Source organism: Scylla paramamosain, chromosome 42 (assembly GCF_035594125.1).
Source record: "Scylla paramamosain isolate STU-SP2022 chromosome 42, ASM3559412v1, whole genome shotgun sequence".
Taxonomy (NCBI): domain Eukaryota; kingdom Metazoa; phylum Arthropoda; class Malacostraca; order Decapoda; family Portunidae; genus Scylla; species Scylla paramamosain.
In genome coordinates, this window is record NC_087192.1 from 262,065 (window position 1) to 271,218 (window position 9,154).

Below are 9,154 nucleotides of genomic sequence, written 5' to 3' on the forward strand. Positions count from 1 at the left end.
AGTGGGGCAACTGCCAATCCAAAAATATAGAAGTAAACCCTAATTGATTAAATTCCTAATATGTTTAGCCAACTGTCAATCTGAAAATGTAGTGCTAAACCCTAATTACTTAAATTCCTAATATATTTAAAGTGACATATTAGGAATTTAATTAGGGTTTAGTTCTATATTTTTAGATCAGCAGGCAGCCCCAATGGCTCTGCTGTACAATATCTAGTTTTGAAGGGTTGGTCCTGACAGTACAGTATTTAGTTTCGAGGGTTTGGGCTGCACTGGAAGGTCATGCTGCACCTGGGCTGCAAGCTGCACAAGCCTGCTGTAGTAGATTACAAATTATATCAACTTGTTGAACCAGCAAAGTGTGTCAAAAATCTCTGTACCATGCATTGGGTATTTCTTGTAGTTGGATATATAGTGTTAAAGCATGAACTTGCTAAGAACATTATTCATATCATGACAAGTATAATTTATGGCAAAAACATAGTATATACTCTAATTGTTTACTTTTCTTAAATTTTATACAAGTGTTAGTGTTTCATATGAATTGGAATACACATATCCACTTCATATAGTAGAGAAGGAAATATTTGGCAGATTACATGTAACTGGAAGGAAAAAAGTATATGCCCCGTCTGCCTGTGAGGTGTATCACCCATCACCCAACCTTGTCATTAAAAGCCCAGCATGTTTTCTTTGCTTGATCCTAACTGTGAATATTTGCTTGTTTGTTTACTACCTTACTGTAAATCTGCGCCCATCTTTCACTTTGCAAGAAGCATGCCATACTCCAAGTTGACTACCTTATTTGTTAGGGGAATGCAGAGATTATGCTGTTCACATGGAGCACAGGTCTTAGATATGATTACCATGAGCAAGCATCTCATTGATAATTACAGTTTCCGGCTTTGATATGGAGTGATTTGGGCATGCCTATGCATCTGAGCCTTTTGCAAGGTTGGCTGGTGAGGATCTGTCCTCTGTATCTGTACGGACTCTAGGGTTAAGATAATTTTTATTCTAGTCTTAAAGTGGGTGTATGTGTGAGTGTGTGTCATTCATTCATTCACCTACAGTCGTCTGCTGGTCACCCAGCTAGCCACTGGCCCACAAAAAGAGTTCAGGGCTCATTGTGACCAATCTTTGGGTAAGACTGAGATCACTCACACCACACACCGGGACAGCAAGGCCACAACAACCCCTTGGATTAGATCTCGTACCTTCTTGCTGCTAGGGGAACAGGGGCTACACATTAAGAGGCTCTCCCATTTGCCTTGCTGCACCCAGGACTCAAATCTGGGCCTTCTTGGTTGTGAGCTGAGCTTGCTGACCACTACACTACACAGTGTTTATGTGTGTGTGTGTGTGTGTGTGTGTGCGTGCTTTGTCTTACTACTGCTTTGAGTGGATGTTAGTCTGTTGTACAGATAGTTAATTGGGTTAGTTGCATCAAAGCTTTTTATCAAGAGCTTGATTTGCTCACACTACTTTATAACACATTAACAATTGACAAAATTGTCTTTCATGATCTGTATTTAGGTACCTTTATGTATATATGCATTGTATCAAGTTTTAAGATGCTGTCCCTACAAGTTTACATATGTTGAGAGAGAAACCTGGATAGACTTCTCTGAAGACACATTGCCCACAAGCTCATGTTCAACTTACATATCTTATAGTTCAATTGGAAATCAGTCATCTCTATCATTTTTATGATTGTTCTTTACATGCTCTCATAATTAACATAATTTTGTTAAAAGATCTTCATGATGTCATTTTAGCAAATGTTTGATTAGCTGCTTGCCCTGTAAGACAAAGCCATGAATATGAGAAGAATATCAAGATCCTTGTCAAGGCTGAAGACTTCAGCAACGTAAAGTAATTGAGTTTGCCTATCAATCTGAAGGCTTTTATGATGCATTAGACATGTCCACTGAATGGGTGCAGTATTGGAAGTATCTCATACTTGATTTTTATATGTTAAGAAATTAACAAATCAATCATTTGCACAAAATAAGAAATGAAGAGGTAAGAAGAACTGGTGTTTTGAGAGAGTCATCTGGACAGGGGAATCAGTGTGTGTTAAGATGGTTTGGGCATGTGGAGTGAATGGGGGCCATAAAAATACCAAGAAGAGTAATGTGGTCAGATGTGCATAGTTGAAGGTTAAGAGGAAGGCTGTGCCTGGAGTGGATGAACTATGAACAACATTGGTAAAAATGTATGTGTTAGCTTCATTGAGGAGAAAAGCTGGTGACCATGGACACATCTTCCTTGAAGCTGTTTTAACTTTTAATGAGATGAAATGTGAAGTTTTCAGTGGAGATTTTTTTTGTATTGTCCGATTATAATCAGTGTAAGGGAAGGGGATTGTTTATTATTCTTGAAGAAGGAACAGTTGTTTTGAGTTAATGAAAAAAGGAATTGAGTTTTGAGACACTGAACAACACATGGCTTGCCCTATTCCATTTAGAAACATGGAAATTTAAAAAACTAGGTACTCTGTGGCTTCTCTGTGTAAGCTGCTCAGTTCCTGCTGAGTTGGAGAGCTGGAAAATGATCTTGAGAAATGTTCAGTTGTTATCAGCATAAGAGTGGATAGGGCAAAAGATTTGGCAGAGATCATTCATGAATAAAGGAAAGGGAATGGATGATTAGACAGTGGAACACCACTCTTGATAGATTTAGGAAAAGTGGCTGCCATCACTGCAGCAGCATAATACTTGGAAGGGAAAGATAAAGATGTAGAAAGATAGATTGAGACTGTATGAGAGAAACTTAGAAGTTGAAGATATAAGCAAAACTATCAAAAGCTTCACTCACTTAGCTTCCCATCCCCATCTTCATTACCTCCTTGATCTAGCAGTCTTCTCTCCCTTGAATGTATTTTATCCTTCCTAAAGCAAATCAGTGTCCTTCACTTAGTATATTAACTTCAAACCAACCATTAACTCCAACCTTTTATATTGTACCATATTATCTTCACCCAAGCATTAATGTACTCTTATTTTCTTCCTCTTGCCATGGCACCACATGGTTCCAGTTGTCAGGCTCTTCTTTCCCCTTTAATCTTGCGGGTTTTTGATATGTGTAAGACAGTAGCAAGGGTTTCATCAAAACCCCTAAGAGAGAGAATGATTAGCTTCACAACAGAAAAATAGTAGGTAATCAGTGGATCATCCTTTATACTTATCATCCATACTTATGAGTAGAAGGAGTTCTGTTGAAGAGTTTGGACATGAAGGTGAGGAAGTGGTAGTTGAACAAGAGGAACAACATGAAAACACATTTAGAACTAAAAAGGACATTTACATGGAATGTAAATGGTGTTTTGGAAGCAATGGACATGGAATAAAATAGATACAACATATAGAAAAGAAGTAAAACAAATAAGAAAGGAGGAGGAGTGATGTTTCTAGTTAAGAAAGGCATAAAATTGATTGAGATAGAATGTAGCAAAGGACTTGCAGAAGCTTCAAAATAAAAGTAGAAGGAAAATAAGGAAAAAGAGAGGCATTTTATAGTAGCATATATACCACCCAAAGCTAATGCGTGAATAACAGAGCAATATGAAATGATGAGACACAAGGAACTGTCTAGAGTAACTACTAAGAGGTGAAAAGTTATAATGATGGGAGACTAACTGCAGAAGGGGTCAAGTTCGTAATAATTACCAATCGCTCTTCATTATCAGTTGCTAGATAACACAGCGTAAGTGTTAGGCATTCACCATATGTCACTGTATCCCTCATGTGGGTATCTTCCTTCCTGTTAAGGGGAATCAAAAGCTGCAGAAGACCATGGTATTGCTCTCTGTTGAGTTGTATCCACTGTCTCATGGTGTGTGGGTCTTCCATGCTCATCTCAGGGAAGAGAGAGTGGTAGATGCTCCTTTCTCCTTTCCTACTCAGCCAAGGATGTGTCCACAGGCATTTCCTCTTCCGTTTTATCTTTCAGTATGCCAAAAAGAAATGCAGCTATCACTTTGGCATCATCACTGGAGTAAGACATCTTGCTGCGTTGCAGTTTGTTTATATTCATTTGCTGCCATCCAGCCGCCCCTTCGCAGCTACCTGTGTGAACATACATCCAACGGGGAGGATTTATTGCCAGGTATTGCTGGCTTGTGGCGGGTGGCAATTCAGCAGCGAATTGCCAAGTGTGAAACCGCCTTTATATGGAAATTGGAAAACATAGGAAGGGCTGCTAAAATAGATTGAGGATTTCTTAAAGATGAGAAAAGTAATAAGAGACCAGACATCAGATTGGTGCCCAGTATTAAGTGGTGTCCCCAAGTCAGTGTTGGCACCCATAATGTTTGCAGTGTATATAAATGATATATTGGAAAATATTACCTGCTGTGTGAGTCTCCACACATGATGCAAAAGTACTGAGAAGAGTGAAGAACATTAAAGGTTGTGAGGAACTGTAAAGAGATCTAGACAATATGTGAAAGTGGAGCAACACATGGCAAATGGAATTAAACTCTGGGAAGTGTAAAAAGATAGAACTTGGAAAGAGTAACAGAAGGTATAGATATAACTATAAGATGGGAAATGAAGCAATTAACAAGACAACAGAGGAAAATGACATGGGAAGGGTATTTTCATTGGAACTGTCACCAGAGAAGTTTCTCAATAAGGTAGCAAGTGAAACTCAACCCATTAAGAAATATAAGAATGGCTTTTGAATATCTGGATGAGGAAATGATCAGAAAAGGATTATCATAATGATCTGTCCAAGACTAGAGCATGCAGCAGTAGTTTGGTCACCACATGGGAAAAAAAAGAAGAAAAAAAAAACATTAGGAAGTTGGAAAGAGTCCAGAGAGCAGTGACCAAGATGATACCAGAGTTAAGAGAGACTATCTAGGATGCAAGTCCAAACCTTGGAAAAGAGATAAAAAAGAGGTGACATGATTGCAGTACACAGAATGCTGAATGGGATGGAAAAAACTGGATAGGCAAGATCTGTTTGTGTTGAATGAAAGAAAAGCAAGAGAACAGGGATGAAAACTAAAAGCAACCACAAAAGGGACATAAAAGAAGGTTAGCTTTCCTCATTGAAGCAAAAAAGCATGGAATGGATTGGAGAGGGATGTGGTCTGTGTAAGGAATGTTATATCAAAATTCAAGGGAAAAGTTGGATGAAAATAGTCATGGAGTCATAACTAGGTAAAACAATGGGTTCAACACACATACACACAATATATATATATATATATATATATATATATATATATATATATATATATATATATATATATATATATATATATATATATATATATATATATATATATATATGGGATCATGCTGGTGATTTCTGTATCAAAGATAAAGATGATAAACTATTTATTTGTGCTATTTTATTTTATTTTATTTTATTTTATTTTATTTTATTATTTATATATCTTTGTTTATCATTTATTTCTTTATTTATTTACTTATTTTATTTATTATTCTTAGGGGGGAGGCAAGCATGCACATCAAATTTTTTCTTATAAGCTCCACAAGGACAATATTTTACTTAATAAACATCTTTAAGTGATGCTTTATAATTTTAATATTCACTGCATCAAATTAAATGGAAGAAGCATGTTCAAGAACAATATGGATTGATGTTTATTGGTTAAAATTTACTCACTATTCATAGTACCAGGTGACTGCTCTAACCCTTCAGACTACAACCGTCTTGCTCTAATTTCCTGTCTGTCTAAACTTTTTAATCTATTTACAACAGGAAGATCCTGAAACACCTATCACTTCAGAACCTAATATCTGATCACCAGAATGGTTTCTATCATAGCTATTCTATTGGTGGTCTTCTGGCTTTCTTTACAGAGTCTTGGTCATCCTCTTTTATGAATTTTAGTGACACTTTTGCTGTTATCCTAGACATATCAAGAGTATTTGATAGAGTCTGGCACAAAGCTTTGGTATCCAAGCTCCTCCTATGTCTTCTATCATTCTCTCTGTAAATTCATCTGAAGTTTCCTCTCTGACAGTTGTGTTACTGCTGTGGTAGATAGTCTCTTTTTCCCCTAAATCAATCTGCTGCAGTGTAGTGATCTTAGCCAAACTCGTTGTCCTATTCACTTACAAACTGATGATACCACTGAGCTTTTCAACATCTTTATATAGGCAGCCAACTGCTCAGGAATTTAACAGCATTCACAGAGAAGCTGCAGAATGCCTGATTTCAGATTTTTCTAAAATTTCTGATTTGGGCAGAGCAAACTTAGTATTGTTCAATGACTTAAAAACCCACATCCTCCATCTGTCAGCTCAGCACAGTTTTCCACATAACTATACCCCTCTTCTTCAGTGACACTCAACTATCTCCCTCTTCTCCACTGAACATTCTTGGTCTGTTCCTTACTAATTATCAAAACTGGAAACTTCACACCTCATCTCGCATTAAAACAGCTTCTTTGAAGTTAGGCATTCTGAGTCATCCCTGTCAATCCCTGCTAGTTTTTCTCACCCCCAAGCTTCTAATGGTGCACAGAGGTCTTATCTGCTCATAGATGAAGCACACTTTACATGTCTGGGGGATTCCACCCATACTGCTCCCTTGAACTGGGTGGAATCAAAAGCATTAAATTTTATCATTCCTCTCCTTGGACTGTCTCTCTCCACTGCAAAGTTGCATCTTTTGCTATCTTCTATCACTACTTTCACACTAACTGCTCCTCTGATTTTACTAATTGCATGCCTCGCTGCACAAGGCTTTCTTCATTCTTTCATCCCTATTCTGTCCACCTCACTCATGCAAAAGTAAACCAGAAGTCTCATTCATTCATTCCTTTTGCTGGTAAACTTTGGAACTCCCTTTCTGCTTTTGTATTTCCTCCTCCCTATGACTTCAAGAGGTGGGGTTTAAAGACACTTGCAGTTTTCAATAATCTTTTGACTTTACTCTTTAGGGGCAAGTGTTTGCAGTGTGCCCTTTTTTTTTCATGTTTGTTTTGTTGCCCTTGGTTATAGCTCTTACATAAAAAATTAGTAATAATAAAAAAAAAATAATAGTGATAATATTACTTAAGGATTTCTAATTTCAACACTCCTTAAGATGAATCCTAATAAACAATTAGCTTTATTTATGGCCTTTACATATTGCTTTCTCTGATGGAGACCTAAGCTGTCTGTAACTCAAATAATTTTTATCTTCTGATCTTGCTGAAGTTTTATCCTTTGCTGTGTATTTTTTATATGGATTTCCTCTATCTCTGCCAAGTGCTTTACATTTGCCAGTGTTAAACTGCATTTGCCATTCATCTGTCCATACATTCAATTTACACAAATTTGTCAGCAGGGCAGCTGCTTCAGAATGCAGTCAAAGTAATCTTCCTATCTTTGTCTCGATAAATTTATTCATTTATTACTTATTACATTACTTTATTATTCATGTATATTAAAAATTATAGTGGTACTAAAACCACTCAGATTTGGAGCTATTGATTGCAACTCTGTTGTCTGTCACATAACCATGACCTGAAGTAAAATAGAATTAACCCATTTATACATTATGCCCTGACCTTATTCAAGAGCCTTACTAAAATGCCTTGCTAAAGTCCAGGTATATTATGCCATAATCATTCCCATGATCTGCTGCCACAAATGCTTGACTATAAAACTGCAAAGTTTGTGAGGTATGACTTCCCCTTCATGAAGCCATGTTGTGAATCCATTACCTATCTTTGCTCATCTAAGTGATCCCTGGTAATTATAGACCAAATTTATAAATCTACAATTGAAGTCAGACTTACTGGGTGAGAGTCTGTCATCATTATCTTGTCTTCTTTCTTAAGAATAGGTCTACATTAACTTGCCTTCACATAAACAGTACCTCCTGAGTGTAATAATTTCTTAAAGATATTACCCAATGGCTTATTAATAACCTTCTTGTATTCTTTTAATAGACTGGCACTAAGCAGCCTATGATAATCATCATTTCAAGGCTTGACACATGAAAAAAGTTATCCATAAGCCTCTGTGGGTTACAGACCACTAGATGATAAACACTCCCTTGGACTATAATCCACAGAGGCTTGTGAGGAATGTTGCAGTTTCAAGTCTTATCAGTTTAGAAGATGCATGCTTGTTGGCCACATAGTGCATTTATTTCAACTAACTTAGTGCACAATCAGATAATCTTCACCACCTTATAGTATGGTCTGCATTTCAGGTACCAGTGTATTATGCAAATACAATAACAAAACTGTCATAATGTAATGCTTGATTTTGAAAGATAAATCAGTAAAAAAATTGCAGACAACAGAAAGTGACTTATAGATGTACATCTATACTCAAGCAAAGCACTCAATAGGAAAGTTGACTGATGTAGAAAATTAATTGTATTTTGATACATACAGTTCAAGAAATTTTTTCAGAGAAATAGGAAAAGCTGTCCAGCCCATCACTGTAGAAGGCTCCTCCCTAGATTGCAATTTAGCATTTGCCAGAGTTTTTAAAACTTTTTGGAAATCAAAAAATAAGAGAAGGGTGCATGACAAGTTGCTGAAAATTAACCAGAAAGTATATAATGAAAGATTGATGAGAAAATGTCTAGAAAATGAGGACTTCTGGAAATAATTATTGCATGAAATATTTCAAGGGATAGTCTTGACATAAGCAATTTTTTTTTTTTTTTTTTTTTATTTATGATATTTTAGGTGGAATGATTGTATGAATATGCTATGGATATATATGTAGATTGCTGTAAGTGCAGGTAGACTTGAATGAGTATTACAAATGGTGTCAGGTTTAGTGAAAATGGATTTCTGTTGCTAGGAAAATACTGTGGCTCAAAAATGGATCAAATAGCATAGGATAGGAGGAAGGATGATCAGTAAAGTTAAGAAAGAAAGGGACTTAGTGGTGATAACAAAGAGATGATATAGGAAGAGGTAAGGATATGATTTTCCATGGTTTTATCTGGTCTGTTAAATGGTCATTGCCTATACTTGTATATTTGGTTTTGATATATGTGAATGAAGTGAAAGTTGTGAAACATTCCTTTTCACAGCATCCCCTTCTTAATGCAATGCATTAATTTTGTATCGTATATCATTTTTTTATGTTTTGTCCAGCCAATTATTGCTAAAAATGTAATGCAGCATGCTTACCATATGTTAAATTGCTAGCTTTTCTTT

General features: G+C 36.3%; 1 protein-coding gene across 18 annotated transcripts in view; it reads left to right on the plus strand.

The window, feature by feature from the left end:
• The window catches only part of LOC135093242 (mitogen-activated protein kinase kinase kinase kinase 3-like), a 130,938-nt gene that overhangs the window by 98,765 nt on the left and 23,019 nt on the right, over positions 1–9,154 (plus strand). The window lies entirely within an intron of this gene.